Source organism: Carassius carassius, chromosome 8 (assembly GCF_963082965.1).
Source record: "Carassius carassius chromosome 8, fCarCar2.1, whole genome shotgun sequence".
NCBI lineage: Eukaryota > Metazoa > Chordata > Actinopteri > Cypriniformes > Cyprinidae > Carassius > Carassius carassius.
The window spans coordinates 31,908,094-31,921,822 of record NC_081762.1 but is presented as its reverse complement, the minus strand read 5'-3'; the positions used below and the strand labels follow the sequence as shown (position 1 = coordinate 31,921,822).

The 13,729-nt window shown below is 46.7% G+C and overlaps 28 non-coding genes across 28 annotated transcripts; all 28 read left to right on the top strand.

Annotated features, from left to right (window-relative positions):
* Nucleotides 1-215: 215 nt before the first annotated feature.
* Nucleotides 216-287, top strand: trnaq-cug (transfer RNA glutamine (anticodon CUG)). Its single transcript has one exon. It is a non-coding gene; the product is annotated as a tRNA-Gln (tRNA).
* Nucleotides 288-1,107: 820 nt separating this feature from the next.
* On the top strand, nt 1,108-1,179 carry trnap-ugg (transfer RNA proline (anticodon UGG)). Its single transcript has one exon. It is a non-coding gene; the product is annotated as a tRNA-Pro (tRNA).
* Nucleotides 1,180-1,275: 96 nt separating this feature from the next.
* trnai-aau (transfer RNA isoleucine (anticodon AAU)) lies at nt 1,276-1,349 on the top strand. Its single transcript has one exon. It is a non-coding gene; the product is annotated as a tRNA-Ile (tRNA).
* Nucleotides 1,350-1,450: 101 nt separating this feature from the next.
* On the top strand, nt 1,451-1,523 carry trnaf-gaa (transfer RNA phenylalanine (anticodon GAA)). The gene has a single exon. It is a non-coding gene; the product is annotated as a tRNA-Phe (tRNA).
* Nucleotides 1,524-1,824: 301 nt separating this feature from the next.
* trnaq-cug (transfer RNA glutamine (anticodon CUG)) lies at nt 1,825-1,896 on the top strand. Its single transcript has one exon. It is a non-coding gene; the product is annotated as a tRNA-Gln (tRNA).
* Nucleotides 1,897-2,716: 820 nt separating this feature from the next.
* trnap-ugg (transfer RNA proline (anticodon UGG)) lies at nt 2,717-2,787 on the top strand. The gene has a single exon. It is a non-coding gene; the product is annotated as a tRNA-Pro (tRNA).
* A 502-nt stretch (nt 2,788-3,289) lies between these two features.
* Nucleotides 3,290-3,361, top strand: trnaq-cug (transfer RNA glutamine (anticodon CUG)). The gene has a single exon. It is a non-coding gene; the product is annotated as a tRNA-Gln (tRNA).
* An 819-nt stretch (nt 3,362-4,180) lies between these two features.
* On the top strand, nt 4,181-4,252 carry trnap-ugg (transfer RNA proline (anticodon UGG)). The gene has a single exon. It is a non-coding gene; the product is annotated as a tRNA-Pro (tRNA).
* A 220-nt stretch (nt 4,253-4,472) lies between these two features.
* trnaq-cug (transfer RNA glutamine (anticodon CUG)) lies at nt 4,473-4,544 on the top strand. Its single transcript has one exon. It is a non-coding gene; the product is annotated as a tRNA-Gln (tRNA).
* Nucleotides 4,545-5,364: 820 nt separating this feature from the next.
* Nucleotides 5,365-5,436, top strand: trnap-ugg (transfer RNA proline (anticodon UGG)). The gene has a single exon. It is a non-coding gene; the product is annotated as a tRNA-Pro (tRNA).
* Nucleotides 5,437-5,532: 96 nt separating this feature from the next.
* trnai-aau (transfer RNA isoleucine (anticodon AAU)) lies at nt 5,533-5,606 on the top strand. Its single transcript has one exon. It is a non-coding gene; the product is annotated as a tRNA-Ile (tRNA).
* A 176-nt stretch (nt 5,607-5,782) lies between these two features.
* trnaq-uug (transfer RNA glutamine (anticodon UUG)) lies at nt 5,783-5,854 on the top strand. The gene has a single exon. It is a non-coding gene; the product is annotated as a tRNA-Gln (tRNA).
* Nucleotides 5,855-5,939: 85 nt separating this feature from the next.
* trnaq-cug (transfer RNA glutamine (anticodon CUG)) lies at nt 5,940-6,011 on the top strand. The gene has a single exon. It is a non-coding gene; the product is annotated as a tRNA-Gln (tRNA).
* An 820-nt stretch (nt 6,012-6,831) lies between these two features.
* Nucleotides 6,832-6,903, top strand: trnap-ugg (transfer RNA proline (anticodon UGG)). The gene has a single exon. It is a non-coding gene; the product is annotated as a tRNA-Pro (tRNA).
* Nucleotides 6,904-7,123: 220 nt separating this feature from the next.
* trnaq-cug (transfer RNA glutamine (anticodon CUG)) lies at nt 7,124-7,195 on the top strand. Its single transcript has one exon. It is a non-coding gene; the product is annotated as a tRNA-Gln (tRNA).
* An 820-nt stretch (nt 7,196-8,015) lies between these two features.
* On the top strand, nt 8,016-8,087 carry trnap-ugg (transfer RNA proline (anticodon UGG)). The gene has a single exon. It is a non-coding gene; the product is annotated as a tRNA-Pro (tRNA).
* A 96-nt stretch (nt 8,088-8,183) lies between these two features.
* On the top strand, nt 8,184-8,257 carry trnai-aau (transfer RNA isoleucine (anticodon AAU)). Its single transcript has one exon. It is a non-coding gene; the product is annotated as a tRNA-Ile (tRNA).
* Nucleotides 8,258-8,363: 106 nt separating this feature from the next.
* On the top strand, nt 8,364-8,436 carry trnaf-gaa (transfer RNA phenylalanine (anticodon GAA)). The gene has a single exon. It is a non-coding gene; the product is annotated as a tRNA-Phe (tRNA).
* Nucleotides 8,437-8,571: 135 nt separating this feature from the next.
* On the top strand, nt 8,572-8,643 carry trnaq-uug (transfer RNA glutamine (anticodon UUG)). The gene has a single exon. It is a non-coding gene; the product is annotated as a tRNA-Gln (tRNA).
* Nucleotides 8,644-8,737: 94 nt separating this feature from the next.
* Nucleotides 8,738-8,809, top strand: trnaq-cug (transfer RNA glutamine (anticodon CUG)). Its single transcript has one exon. It is a non-coding gene; the product is annotated as a tRNA-Gln (tRNA).
* Nucleotides 8,810-9,921: 1,112 nt separating this feature from the next.
* Nucleotides 9,922-9,993, top strand: trnaq-cug (transfer RNA glutamine (anticodon CUG)). Its single transcript has one exon. It is a non-coding gene; the product is annotated as a tRNA-Gln (tRNA).
* An 820-nt stretch (nt 9,994-10,813) lies between these two features.
* On the top strand, nt 10,814-10,885 carry trnap-ugg (transfer RNA proline (anticodon UGG)). Its single transcript has one exon. It is a non-coding gene; the product is annotated as a tRNA-Pro (tRNA).
* A 220-nt stretch (nt 10,886-11,105) lies between these two features.
* trnaq-cug (transfer RNA glutamine (anticodon CUG)) lies at nt 11,106-11,177 on the top strand. Its single transcript has one exon. It is a non-coding gene; the product is annotated as a tRNA-Gln (tRNA).
* Nucleotides 11,178-11,997: 820 nt separating this feature from the next.
* On the top strand, nt 11,998-12,069 carry trnap-ugg (transfer RNA proline (anticodon UGG)). Its single transcript has one exon. It is a non-coding gene; the product is annotated as a tRNA-Pro (tRNA).
* Nucleotides 12,070-12,285: 216 nt separating this feature from the next.
* trnaq-cug (transfer RNA glutamine (anticodon CUG)) lies at nt 12,286-12,357 on the top strand. The gene has a single exon. It is a non-coding gene; the product is annotated as a tRNA-Gln (tRNA).
* An 820-nt stretch (nt 12,358-13,177) lies between these two features.
* trnap-ugg (transfer RNA proline (anticodon UGG)) lies at nt 13,178-13,249 on the top strand. Its single transcript has one exon. It is a non-coding gene; the product is annotated as a tRNA-Pro (tRNA).
* Nucleotides 13,250-13,345: 96 nt separating this feature from the next.
* Nucleotides 13,346-13,419, top strand: trnai-aau (transfer RNA isoleucine (anticodon AAU)). Its single transcript has one exon. It is a non-coding gene; the product is annotated as a tRNA-Ile (tRNA).
* A 106-nt stretch (nt 13,420-13,525) lies between these two features.
* Nucleotides 13,526-13,598, top strand: trnaf-gaa (transfer RNA phenylalanine (anticodon GAA)). The gene has a single exon. It is a non-coding gene; the product is annotated as a tRNA-Phe (tRNA).
* The last annotated feature ends 131 nt before the right edge of the window (nt 13,599-13,729 follow it).

The window sequence follows — 13,729 nt, the reverse complement described above, 5'->3', positions numbered from 1 at the left end:
CAGGTTAAAACGTGAAGCTTTATTGTCTCATTGCATTCACAAACATTATGGCAGGTTTTTTCCAATCAGGCAGACATGGATGGCTAAGCCAGCGATCTGAGTTCGAATCTCGGTGGAGCCTGTGTGCTTTCTTGCCGCAGGAAAAGATAAAACAGCACTAGTTTGGCGATGGTGCCAGTGTTTGTGGCCCTGTGAGCAACAGCTGCACCAGTTAAGGTACCATGGTGTAATGGTTAGCACTCTGGACTCTGAATCCAGTGATCCGAGTTCAAATCTCGGTGGGACCTATTTTGCCACCAGTTTGCGCAGGACCTTCTCGGTCTTGTTACGCCAGTATGCATGTGTATGGATTATTGTATTATGTAGGCTACCTTGGAACACTCGGGTCATGCAGACAACTTCTCACCTCTTTTGCTCACACTGACTTAAAGTCTAAGGAAGCGGTTCTCAATTCTAGTCCTCGCTCCCCCAGGTCTGCATGTTTTGCATGTCTCTCTTTGTTAGCACACCTGATTCGGATAATCAGCTCATTAGAAGTGAGCTCCTAGTGATTGACATGGTCCCTACACAGTGTTCATTGCTCCCCACTCCCTGAGCAGGGGAAATCCGACAAAGTATACTTCACTTTGGAACATTGGTTCACGGATTTGTGCTGCGCAACTTCTTCACACATGGAGAAGTGTGACATCCTTTACCTCTGTTTACCTCGATACACCACTGTATTACTCACTATGAATTGAACATATACATATTCTTTGAACTTGAATCACGGAGGGCTGTCATGTGATGTCCAGTTCTCAGGGCACTTACGTTCGAATGGAACAAATGTCTGAAGCTATACAAGAAACTTACAAAATGTGAAGAGCAGGGGGCGTGAGGACTGGAATTGAGACCCGCTGGTCTAAGTGACATCTGACCGTTTCAGCTGTCCTCCCTAACATCCCTCTACATGTTAGATACAGCCCCATTTTTAGGTCAATTAAGAGGCCAACTTGCATTCGTTAGCCTTTCACACTGTCTCGAGGACTTTGATTGCTTCCACGTTAGTTCATGTTCCTTCTTTTGTTGATGCTGGAATAGCTCTTTTTTCTTGGCTTAGGGAAAGAAGGCTCGTTGGTCTAGGGGTATGATTCTCGCTTTGGGTGCGAGAGGTCCCGGGTTCAAATCCCGGACGAGCCCTTGTTCAGGTTAAAACGTGAAGCTTTATTGTTTCATTGCATTCACAAACATTATGGCAGTTTTTTTCCAATCAGGCAGACATGGATGGCTAAGCCAGGCCGGTTAGCTCAGCTGGTTAGAGCGTGGTGCTAATAACGCCAAGGTCGCGGGTTCGATCCCCGTACTGGCCAGCTGTTTTTATTGTCTGGGGGCTCATCTCTGCTCTTCAGTTCCGACAAAGAGTAGGGTGATCTCACTGAAATCACTGCTTGCTAAGCAGAGGTTTGTTGTAGCCGAAATAGCTCAGTTGGGAGAGCGTTAGACTGAAGATCTGAAGGTCCCTGGTTCGATCCTGGGTTTCGGCAACATCTCCCAAAATTATCCATTTTTTGAGGCGGGCCATTGACAAAAAATCACTGGGTTCCAACCTCTCTGTATAACTGCTTCCCCACAGCCAGAGAGCTATCTGTTTCCAAGTTGGCCTCCAACCAAGCAGTTTTGGTTCCATGGTGTAATGGTCAGCTCTCTGGGCTTTGAATCCAGCGATCTGAGTTCGAATCTCGGTGGAGCCTGTGTGCTTTTTTGCCGCAGGTAAAGATAAAACAGCACTAGTTTGGCGATGGTGCCAGTGTTTGTGGCCCTGTGAGCAACAGCTGCACCAGTTAAGGTTCCATGGTGTAATGGTTAGCACTCTGGACTCTGAATCCAGTGATCCGAGTTCAAATCTCGGTGGGACCTATTTTGCCACCAGTTTGCGCAGGACCTTCTCGGTCTTGTTACGCCAGTATGCATGTGTATGGATTCTTGTATTATGTAGGCTACCTTGGAACACTCGGGTCATGCAGACAACTTCTCACCTCTTTTGCTCACACTGACTTAAAGTCTAAGGAAGCGGTTCTCAATTCTAGTCCTCGCTCCCCCAGGTCTGCATATTTTGCATGTCTCTCTTTGTTAGCACACCTGATTCGGATAATCAGCTCATTAGAAGTGAGCTCCTAGTGATTGACATGGTCCCTACACAGTGTTCATTGCTCCCCACTCCCTGAGCAGGGGAAATCCGTCAAAGTATACTTCACTTTGGAACATTGGTTCACGGATTTGTGCTGCGCAACTTCTTCACACATGGAGAAGTGTGACATCCTTTACCTCTGTATACCTCGATACACCACTGTATTACTCACTATGAATTGAACATATACATACGCTTTGAACTTGAATCACGGAGGGCTGTCATGTGATGTCCAGTTCTCAGGGCAGTTACGTTCGAATGGAACAAATGTCTGAAGCTATACAAGAAACTTACAAAATGTGAAGAGCAGGGGGCGCGAGGACTGGAATTGAGACCCGCTGGTCTAAGTGACATCTGACCGTTTCAGCTATCCTCCCTAACATCCCTCTACATGTTAGATACAGCCCCATTTTTAGGTCAATTAAGAGGCCAACTTGCATTCGTTAGCCTTTCACACTGTCTCGAGGACTTTGATTGCTTCCACGTTAGTTCATGTTCCTTCTTTTGTTGATGCTGGAATAGCTCTTTTTTCTTAGCTTAGGGAAAGAAGGCTCGTTGGTCTAGGGGTATGATTCTCGCTTTGGGTGCGAGAGGTCCCGGTTCAAATCCCGGACGAGCCCTTGTTCAAGTTAAAACGTGAAGCTTTATTGTCTCCTTGCATTCACAAACATTATGGCAGGTTTTTTCCAATCAGGCAGACATGGATGGCTAAGCCAGGCCGGATAGCTCAGCTGGTTAGAGCGTGGTGCTAATAACGCCAAGGTTGCGTGTTCGATCCCCGTACTGGCCAGCTGTTTTTATTGTCTGGGGGCTCATCTCTGCTCTGCTCTTCATTTCGACACACTTTTCCCTTTTTTGAGGCGGGCCATTGACCAAAAATCACTGGGTTCCAACCTCTCTGTATAACTGCTTCCCACAGCCAGAGAGCTATCTGTTTCCAAGTTGGCCTCCAACCAAGCAGTTTTGGTTCCATGGTGTAATGGTCAGCACTCTGTGCTTTGAATCCAGCGATCTGAGTTCGAATCTCGGTGGAGCCTGTGTGCTTTATTGGCGCAGGAAAAGATAAAACAGCACTAGTTTGGCGATGGTGCCAGTGTTTGTGGCCCTGTGAGCAACAGTTAAGGTTCCATGGTGTAATGGTTAGCACTCTGGACTCTGAATCCAGTGATCCGAGTTCAAATCTCGGTGGGACCTATTTTGCCACCAGTTTGCGCAGGACCTTCTCGGTCTTGTTACGCCAGTATGCATGTGTATGGATTCTTGTATTATGTAGGCTACCTTGGAACACTCGGGTCATGCAGACAACTTCTCACCTCTTTTGCTCACACTGACTTAAAGTCTAAGGAAGCGGTTCTCAATTCTAGTACTCGCTCCCCCAGGTCTGCATGTTTTGCATGTCTCTCTTTGTTAGCACACCTGATTCGGATAATCAGCTCATTAGAAGTGAGCTCCTAGTGATTGACATGGTCCCTACACAGTGTTCATTGCTCCCCACTCCCTGAGCAGGGGAAATCCTTCAAAGAATACTTCACTTTGGAACATTGGTTCACGGATTTGTGCTGCGCAACTTCTTCACACATGGAGAAGTGTGACATCCTTTACCTCTGTATACCTCGATACACCACTGTATTACTCACTATGAATTGAACATATACATACGCTTTGAACTTGAATCACGGAGGGCTGTCATGTGATGTCCAGTTCTCAGGGCACTTACGTTCGAATGGAACAAATGTCTGAAGCTATACAAGAACTTACAAAATGTGTAGAGCAGGGGGCGCGAGGACTGGAATTGAGACCCGCTGGTCTAAGTGACATCTGACCATTTCAGCTGTCCTCCCTAACATCCCTCTACATGTTAGATACAGCCCCATTTTTAGGTCAATTAAGAGGCCAACTTGCATTCGTTAGCCTTTCACACTGTCTCGAGGACTTTGATTGCTTCCACGTTAGTTCATGTTCCTTCTTTTGTTGATGCTGGAATAGCTCTTTTTCCTTGGATTAGGGAAAGAAGGCTAGTTGGTCTAGGGGTATGATTCTTGCTTTGGGTGCGAGAGGTCCCGGGTTCAAATCCCGGACGAGCCCTTGTTCAGGTTAAAACGTGAAGCTTTATTGTCTCATTGCATTCACAAACATTATGGCAGGTTTTTTCCAATCAGGCAGACATGGATGGCTAAGCCAGCGATCTGAGTTCGAATCTCGGTGGAGCCTGTGTGCTTTCTTGCCGCAGGAAAAGATAAAACAGCACTAGTTTGGCGATGGTGCCAGTGTTTGTGGCCCTGTGAGCAACAGCTGCACCAGTTAAGGTTCCATAGTGTAATGGTTAGCACTCTGGACTCTGAATCCAGTGATCCGAGTTCAAATCTCGGTGGGACCTATTTTGCCACCAGTTTGCGCAGGACCTTCTCGGTCTTGTTACGCCAGTATGCATGTGTATGGATTCTTGTATTATGTAGGCTACCTTGGAACACTCGGGTCATGCAGACAACTTCTCACCTCTTTTGCTCACACTGACTTAAAGTCTAAGGAAGCGGTTCTCAATTCTAGTCCTCGCTCCCCCAGGTCTGCATGTTTTGCATGTCTCTCTTTGTTAGCACACCTGATTCGGATAATCAGCTCATTAGAAGTGAGCTCCTAGTGATTGACATGGTCCCTACACAGTGTTCATTGCTCCCCACTCCCTGAGCAGGGGAAATCCGTCAAAGTATACTTCACTTTGGAACATTGGTTCACGGATTTGTGCTGCGCAACTTCTTCACACATGGAGAAGTGTGACATCCTTTACCTCTGTATACCTCGATACACCACTGTATTACTCACTATGAATTGAACATATACATACGCTTTGAACTTGAATCACGGAGGGCTGTCATGTGATGTCCAGTTCTCAGGGCAGTTACGTTCGAATGGAACAAATGTCTGAAGCTATACAAGAAACTTACAAAATGTGAAGAGCAGGGGGCGCGAGGACTGGAATTGAGACCCGCTGGTCTAAGTGACATCTGACCGTTTCAGCTATCCTCCCTAACATCCCTCTACATGTTAGATACAGCCCCATTTTTAGGTCAATTAAGAGGCCAACTTGCATTCGTTAGCCTTTCACACTGTCTCGAGGACTTTGATTGCTTCCACGTTAGTTCATGTTCCTTCTTTTGTTGATGCTGGAATAGCTCTTTTTTCTTAGCTTAGGGAAAGAAGGCTCGTTGGTCTAGGGGTATGATTCTCGCTTTGGGTGCGAGAGGTCCCGGGTTCAAATCCCGGACGAGCCCTTGTTCAAGTTAAAACGTGAAGCTTTATTGTCTCCTTGCATTCACAAACATTATGGCAGGTTTTTTCCAATCAGGCAGACATGTATGGCTAAGCCAGGCCGGATAGCTCAGCTGGTTAGAGCGTGGTGCTAATAACGCCAAGGTTGCGTGTTCGATTCCCGTACTGGCCAGCTGTTTTTATTGTCTGGGGGCTCATCTCTGCTCTGCTCTTCATTTCGACACACTTTTCCCTTTTTTGAGGCGGGCCATTGACCAAAAATCACTGGGTTCCAACCTCTCTGTATAACTGCTTCCCCACAGCCAGAGAGCTATCTGTTTCCAAGTTGGCCTCCAACCAAGCAGTTTTGGTTCCATGGTGTAATGGTCAGCACTCTGGGCTTTGAATCCAGCGATCTGAGTTCGAATCTCGGTGGAGCCTGTGTGCTTTATTGGCGCAGGAAAAGATAAAACAGCACTAGTTTGGCGATGGTGCCAGTGTTTGTGGCCCTGTGAGCAACAGTTAAGGTTCCATGGTGTAATGGTTAGCACTCTGGACTCTGAATCCAGTGATCCGAGTTCAAATCTTGGTGGGACCTATTTTGCCACCAGTTTGCGCAGGACCTTCTCGGTCTTGTTACGCCAGTATGCATGTGTATGGATTCTTGTATTATGTAGGCTACCTTGGAACACTCGGGTCATGCAGACAACTTCTCACCTCTTTTGCTCACACTGACTTAAAGTACAAGGAAGCGGTTCTCAATTCTAGTACTCGCTCCCCCAGGTCTGCATGTTTTGCATGTCTCTCTTTGTTAGCACACCTGATTCGGATAATCAGCTCATTAGAAGTGAGCTCCTAGTGATTGACATGGTCCCTACACAGTGTTCATTGCTCCCCACTCCCTGAGCAGGGGAAATCCGTCAAAGAATACTTCACTTTGGAACATTGGTTCACGGATTTGTGCTGCGCAACTTCTTCACACATGGAGAAGTGTGACATCCTTTACCTCTGTATACCTCGATACACCACTGTATTACTCACTATGAATTGAACATATACATACGCTTTGAACTTGAATCATGGGGGGCTGTCATGTGATGTCCAGTTCTCAGGGCACTTACGTTCGAATGGAACAAATGTCTGAAGCTATACAAGAAACTTGCAAAATGTGTAGAGCAGGGGGCGCGAGGACTGGAATTGAGACCCGCTGGTCTAAGTGACATCTGACCATTTCAGCTGTCCTCCCTAACATCCCTCTACATGTTAGATACAGCCCCATTTTTAGGTCAATTAAGAGGCCAACTTGCATTCGTTAGCCTTTCACACTGTCTCGAGGACTTTGATTGCTTCCACGTTAGTTCATGTTCCTTCTTTTGTTGATGCTGGAATAGCTCTTTTTCCTTGGATTAGGGAAAGAAGGCTAGTTGGTCTAGGGGTATGATTCTTGCTTTGGGTGCGAGAGGTCCCGGGTTCAAATCCCGGACGAGCCCTTGTTCAGGTTAAAACGTGAAGCTTTATTGTCTCATTGCATTCACAAACATTATGGCAGGTTTTTTCCAATCAGGCAGACATGGATGGCTAAGCCAGCGATCTGAGTTCGAATCTCGGTGGAGCCTGTGTGCTTTCTTGCCGCAGGAAAAGATAAAACAGCACTAGTTTGGCGATGGTGCCAGTGTTTGTGGCCCTGTGAGCAACAGCTGCACCAGTTAAGGTTCCATGGTGTAAAGGTTAGCACTCTGGACTCTGAATCCAGTGATCCGAGTTCAAATCTCGGTGGGACCTATTTTGCCACCAGTTTGCGCAGGACCTTCTCGGTCTTGTTACGCCAGTATGCATGTGTATGGATTCTTGTATTATGTAGGCTACCTTGGAACACTCGGGTCATGCAGACAACTTCTCACCTCTTTTGCTCACACTGACTTAAAGTCTAAGGAAGCGGTTCTCAATTCTAGTCCTCGCTCCCCCAGGTCTGCATGTTTTGCATGTCTCTCTTTGTTAGCACACCTGATTCGGATAATCAGCTCATTAGAAGTGAGCTCCTAGTGATTGACATGGTCCCTACACAGTGTTCAATGCTCCCCACTCCCTGAGCAGGGGAAATCCGTCAAAGTATACTTCACTTTGGAACATTGGTTCACGGATTTGTGCTGCGCAACTTCTTCACACATGGAGAAGTGTCACATCCTTTACCTCTGTATACCTCGATACACCACTGTATTACTCACTATAAATTGAACATATACATACGCTTTGAACTTGAATCACGGAGGGCTGTCATGTGATGTCCAGTTCTCAGGGCACTTACGTTCGAATGGAACAAATGTCTGAAGCTATACAAGAAACTTACAAAATGTGAAGAGCAGGGGGCGCGAGGACTGGAATTGAGACCCGCTGGTCTAAGTGACATCTGACCGTTTCAGCTGTCCTCCCTAACATCCCTCTACATGTTAGATACAGCCCCATTTTTAGGTCAATTAAGAGGCCAACTTGCATTCGTTAGCCTTTCACACTGTCTCGAGGACTTTGATTGCTTCCACGTTAGTTCATGTTCCTTCTTTTGTTGATGCTGGAATAGCTCTTTTTTCTTGGCCTAGGGAAAGAAGGCTCGTTGGTCTAGGGGTATGATTCTCGCTTTGGGTGCGAGAGGTCCCGGGTTCAAATCACGGACGAGCCCTTGTTCAGGTTAAAACGTGAAGCTTTATTGTCTCATTGCATTCACAAACATTATGGCAGGTTTTTTCCAATCAGGCAGACATGGATGGCTAAGCCAGGCCGGATAGCTCAGCTGGTTAGAGCGTGGTGCTAATAACGCCAAGGTCGCGGGTTCGATCCCCGTACTGGCCAGCTGTTTTTATTGTCTGGGGGCTCATCTCTGCTCTGCTCTTCATTTCCGACAAAGAGTAGGGTGATCTCACTGAAATCACTGTTTGCTAAGCAGAGGTTTGTTGTAGCCGAAATAGCTCAGTTGGGAGAGCGTTAGACTGAAGATCTGAAGGTCCCTGGTTCGATCCCGGGTTTCGGCAACATCTCCCAAAATTTTCCATTTTTTGAGGCGGGCCATTGACAAAAAATCACTGGGTTCCAACCTCTCTGTATAACTGCTTCCCCACAGCCAGAGAGCTATCTGTTTCCAAGTTGGCCTCCAACCAAGCAGTTTTGGTTCCATGGTGTAATGGTCAGCACTCTGGGCTTTGAATCCAGCGATCTGAGTTCGAATCTCGGTGGAGCCTGTGTGCTTTCTTGCCGCAGGAAAAGATAAAACAGCACTAGTTTGGCGATGGTGCCAGTGTTTGTGGCCCTGTGAGCAACAGCTGCACCAGTTAAGGTTCCATGGTGTAATGGTTAGCACTCTGGACTCTGAATCCAGTGATCCGAGTTCAAATCTCGGTGGGACCTATTTTGCCACCAGTTTGCGCAGGACCTTCTCGGTCTTGTTACGCCAGTATGCATGTGTATGGATTCTTGTATTATGTAGGCTACCTTGGAACACTCGGGTCATGCAGACAACTTCTCACCTCTTTTGCTCACACTGACTTAAAGTCTAAGGAAGCGGTTCTCAATTCTAGTACTCGCTCCCCCAGGTCTGCATGTTTTGCATGTCTCTCTTTGTTAGCACACCTGATTCGGATAATCAGCTCATTAGAAGTGAGCTCCTAGTGATTGACATGGTCCCTACACAGTGTTCATTGCTCCCCACTCCCTGAGCAGGGGAAATCCTTCAAAGAATACTTCACTTTGGAACATTGGTTCACGGATTTGTGCTGCGCAACTTCTTCACACATGGAGAAGTGTGACATCCTTTACCTCTGTATACCTCGATACACCACTGTATTACTCACTATGAATTGAACATATACATACGCTTTGAACTTGAATCACGGAGGGCTGTCATGTGATGTCCAGTTCTCAGGGCACTTACGTTCGAATGGAACAAATGTCTGAAGCTATACAAGAAACTTACAAAATGTGTAGAGCAGGGGGCGCGAGGACTGGAATTGAGACCCGCTGGTCTAAGTGACATCTGACCATTTCAGCTGTCCTCCCTAACATCCCTCTACATGTTAGATACAGCCCCATTTTTAGGTCAATTAAGAGGCCAACTTGCATTCGTTAGCCTTTCACACTGTCTCGAGGACTTTGATTGCTTCCACGTTAGTTCATGTTCCTTCTTTTGTTGATGCTGGAATAGCTCTTTTTCCTTGGATTAGGGAAAGAAGGCTAGTTGGTCTAGGGGTATGATTCTTGCTTTGCGTGCGAGAGGTCCCGGGTTCAAATCCCGGACGAGCCCTTGTTCAGGTTAAAACGTGAAGCTTTATTGTCTCATTGCATTCACAAACATTATGGCAGGTTTTTTCCAATCAGGCAGACATGGATGGCTAAGCCAGCGATCTGAGTTCGAATCTCGGTGGAGCCTGTGTGCTTTCTTGCCGCAGGAAAAGATAAAACAGCACTAGTTTGGCGATGGTGCCAGTGTTTGTGGCCCTGTGAGCAACAGCTGCACCAGTTAAGGTTCCATGGTGTAATGGTTAGCACTCTGGACTCTGAATCCAGTGATCCGAGTTCAAATCTCGGTGGGACCTATTTTGCCACCAGTTTGCGCAGGACCTTCTCGGTCTTGTTACGCCAGTATGCATGTGTATGGATTCTTGTATTATGTAGGCTACCTTGGAACACTCGGGTCATGCAGACAACTTCTCACCTCTTTTGCTCACACTGACTTAAAGTCTAAGGAAGCGGTTCTCAATTCTAGTCCTCGCTCCCCCAGGTCTGCATGTTTTGCATGTCTCTCTTTGTTAGCAGACCTGATTCGGATAATCAGCTCATTAGAAGTGAGCTCCTAGTGATTGACATGGTCCCTACACAGTGTTCATTGCTCCCCACTCCCTGAGCAGGGGAAATCCGTCAAAGTATACTTCACTTTGGAACATTGGTTCACGGATTTGTGCTGCGCAACTTCTTCACACATGGAGAAGTGTGACATCCTTTACCTCTGTATACCTCGATACACCACTGTATTACTCACTATGAATTGAACATATACATATTCTTTGAAATTGAATCACGGAGGGCTGTCATGTGATGTCCAGTTCTCAGGGCACTTACGTTCGAATGGAACAAATGTCTGAAGCTATACAAGAAACTTACAAAATGTGAAGAGCAGGGGGCGCGAGGACTGGAATTGAGACCCGCTGGTCTAAGTGACATCTGACCGTTTCAGCTGTCCTCCCTAACATCCCTCTACATGTTAGATACAGCCCCATTTTTAGGTCAATTAAGAGGCCAACTTGCATTCGTTAGCCTTTCACACTGTCTCGAGGACTTTGATTGCTTCCACGTTAGTTCATGTTCCTTCTTTTGTTGATGCTGGAATAGCTCTTTTTCCTTGGATTAGGGAAAGAAGGCTAGTTGGTCTAGGGGTATGATTCTTGCTTTGGGTGCGAGAGGTCCCGGGTTCAAATCCCGGACGAGCCCTTGTTCAGGTTAAAACGTGAAGCTTTATTGTCTCATTGCATTCACAAACATTATGGCAGGTTTTTTCCAATCAGGCAGACATGGATGGCTAAGCCAGCGATCTGAGTTCGAATCTCGGTGGAGCCTGTGTGCTTTCTTGCCGCAGGAAAAGATAAAACAGCACTAGTTTGGCGATGGTGCCAGTGTTTGTGGCCCTGTGAGCAACAGCTGCACCAGTTAAGGTTCCATGGTGTAATGGTTAGCACTCTGGACTCTGAATCCAGTGATCCGAGTTCAAATCTCGGTGGGACCTATTTTGCCACCAGTTTGCGCAGGACCTTCTCGGTCTTGTTACGCCAGTATGCATGTGTATGGATTCTTGTATTATGTAGGCTACCTTGGAACACTCGGGTCATGCAGACAACTTCTCACCTCTTTTGCTCACACTGACTTAAAGTCTAAGGAAGCGGTTCTCAATTCTAGTACTCGCTCCCCCAGGTCTGCATGTTTTGCATGTCTCTCTTTGTTAGCACACCTGATTCGGATAATCAGCTCATTAGAAGTGAGCTCCTAGTGATTGACATGGTCCCTACACAGTGTTCATTGCTCCCCACTCCCTGAGCAGGGGAAATCCGTCAAAGAATACTTCACTTTGGAACATTGGTTCACGGATTTGTGCTGCGCAACTTCTTCACACATGGAGAAGTGTGACATCCTTTACCTCTGTATACCTCGATACACCACTGTATTACTCACTATGAATTGAACATATACATACGCTTTGAACTTGAATCATGGGGGGCTGTCATGTGATGTCCAGTTCTCAGGGCACTTACGTTCGAATGGAACAAATGTCTGAAGCTATACAAGAAACTTGCAAAATGTGTAGAGCAGGGGGCGCGAGGACTGGAATTGAGACCCGCTGGTCTAAGTGACATCTGACCATTTCAGCTGTCCTCCCTAACATCCCTCTACATGTTAGATACAGCCCCATTTTTAGGTCAATTAAGAGGCCAACTTGCATTCGTTAGCCTTTCACACTGTCTCGAGGACTTTGATTGCTTCCACGTTAGTTCATGTTCCTTCTTTTGTTGATGCTGGAATAGCTCTTTTTCCTTGGATTAGGGAAAGAAGGCTAGTTGGTCTAGGGGTATGATTCTTGCTTTGGGTGCGAGAGGTCCCGGGTTCAAATCCCGGACGAGCCCTTGTTCAGGTTAAAACGTGAAGCTTTATTGTCTCATTGCATTCACATTATGGCAGGTTTTTTCCAATCAGGCAGACATGGATGGCTAAGCCAGCGATCTGAGTTCGAATCTCGGTGGAGCCTGTGTGCTTTCTTGCCGCAGGAAAAGATAAAACAGCACTAGTTTGGCGATGGTGCCAGTGTTTGTGGCCCTGTGAGCAACAGCTGCACCAGTTAAGGTTCCATGGTGTAAAGGTTAGCACTCTGGACTCTGAATCCAGTGATCCGAGTTCAAATCTCGGTGGGACCTATTTTGCCACCAGTTTGCGCAGGACCTTCTCGGTCTTGTTACGCAAGTATGCATGTGTATGGATTCTTGTATTATGTAGGCTACCTTGGAACACTCGGGTCATGCAGACAACTTCTCACCTCTTTTGCTCACACTGACTTAAAGTCTAAGGAAGCGGTTCTCAATTCTAGTCCTCGCTCCCCCAGGTCTGCATGTTTTGCATGTCTCTCTTTGTTAGCACACCTGATTCGGATAATCAGCTCATTAGAAGTGAGCTCCTAGTGATTGACATGGTCCCTACACAGTGTTCAATGCTCCCCACTCCCTGAGCAGGGGAAATCCGTCAAAGTATACTTCACTTTGGAACATTGGTTCACGGATTTGTGCTGCGCAACTTCTTCACACATGGAGAAGTGTCACATCCTTTACCTCTGTATACCTCGATACACCACTGTATTACTCACTATAAATTGAACATATACATACGCTTTGAACTTGAATCACGGAGGGCTGTCATGTGATGTCCAGTTCTCAGGGCACTTACGTTCGAATGGAACAAATGTCTGAAGCTATACAAGAAACTTACAAAATGTGAAGAGCAGGGGGCGCGAGGACTGGAATTGAGACCCGCTGGTCTAAGTGACATCTGACCGTTTCAGCTGTCCTCCCTAACATCCCTCTACATGTTAGATACAGCCCCATTTTTAGGTCAATTAAGAGGCCAACTTGCATTCGTTAGCCTTTCACACTGTCTCGAGGACTTTGATTGCTTCCACGTTAGTTCATGTTCCTTCTTTTGTTGATGCTGGAATAGCTCTTTTTTCTTGGCCTAGGGAAAGAAGGCTCGTTGGTCTAGGGGTATGATTCTCGCTTTGGGTGCGAGAGGTCCCGGGTTCAAATCCCGGACGAGCCCTTGTTCAGGTTAAAACGTGAAGCTTTATTGTCTCATTGCATTCACAAACATTATGGCAGGTTTTTTCCAATCAGGCAGACATGGATGGCTAAGCCAGGCCGGATAGCTCAGCTGGTTAGAGCGTGGTGCTAATAACGCCAAGGTCGCGGGTTCGATCCCCGTACTGGCCAGCTGTTTTTATTGTCTGGGGGCTCATCTCTGCTCTGCTCTTCATTTCCGACAAAGAGTAGGGTGATCTCACTGAAATCACTGTTTGCTAAGCAGAGGTTTGTTGTAGCCGAAATAGCTCAGTTGGGAGAGCGTTAGACTGAAGATCTGAAGGTCCCTGGTTCGATCCCGGGTTTCGGCAACATCTCCCAAAATTTTCCATTTTTTGAGGCGGGCCATTGACAAAAAATCACTGGGTTCCAACCTCTCTGTATAACTGCTTCCCCACAGCCAGAGAGCTATCTGTTTCCAAGTTGGCCTCCAACCAAGCAG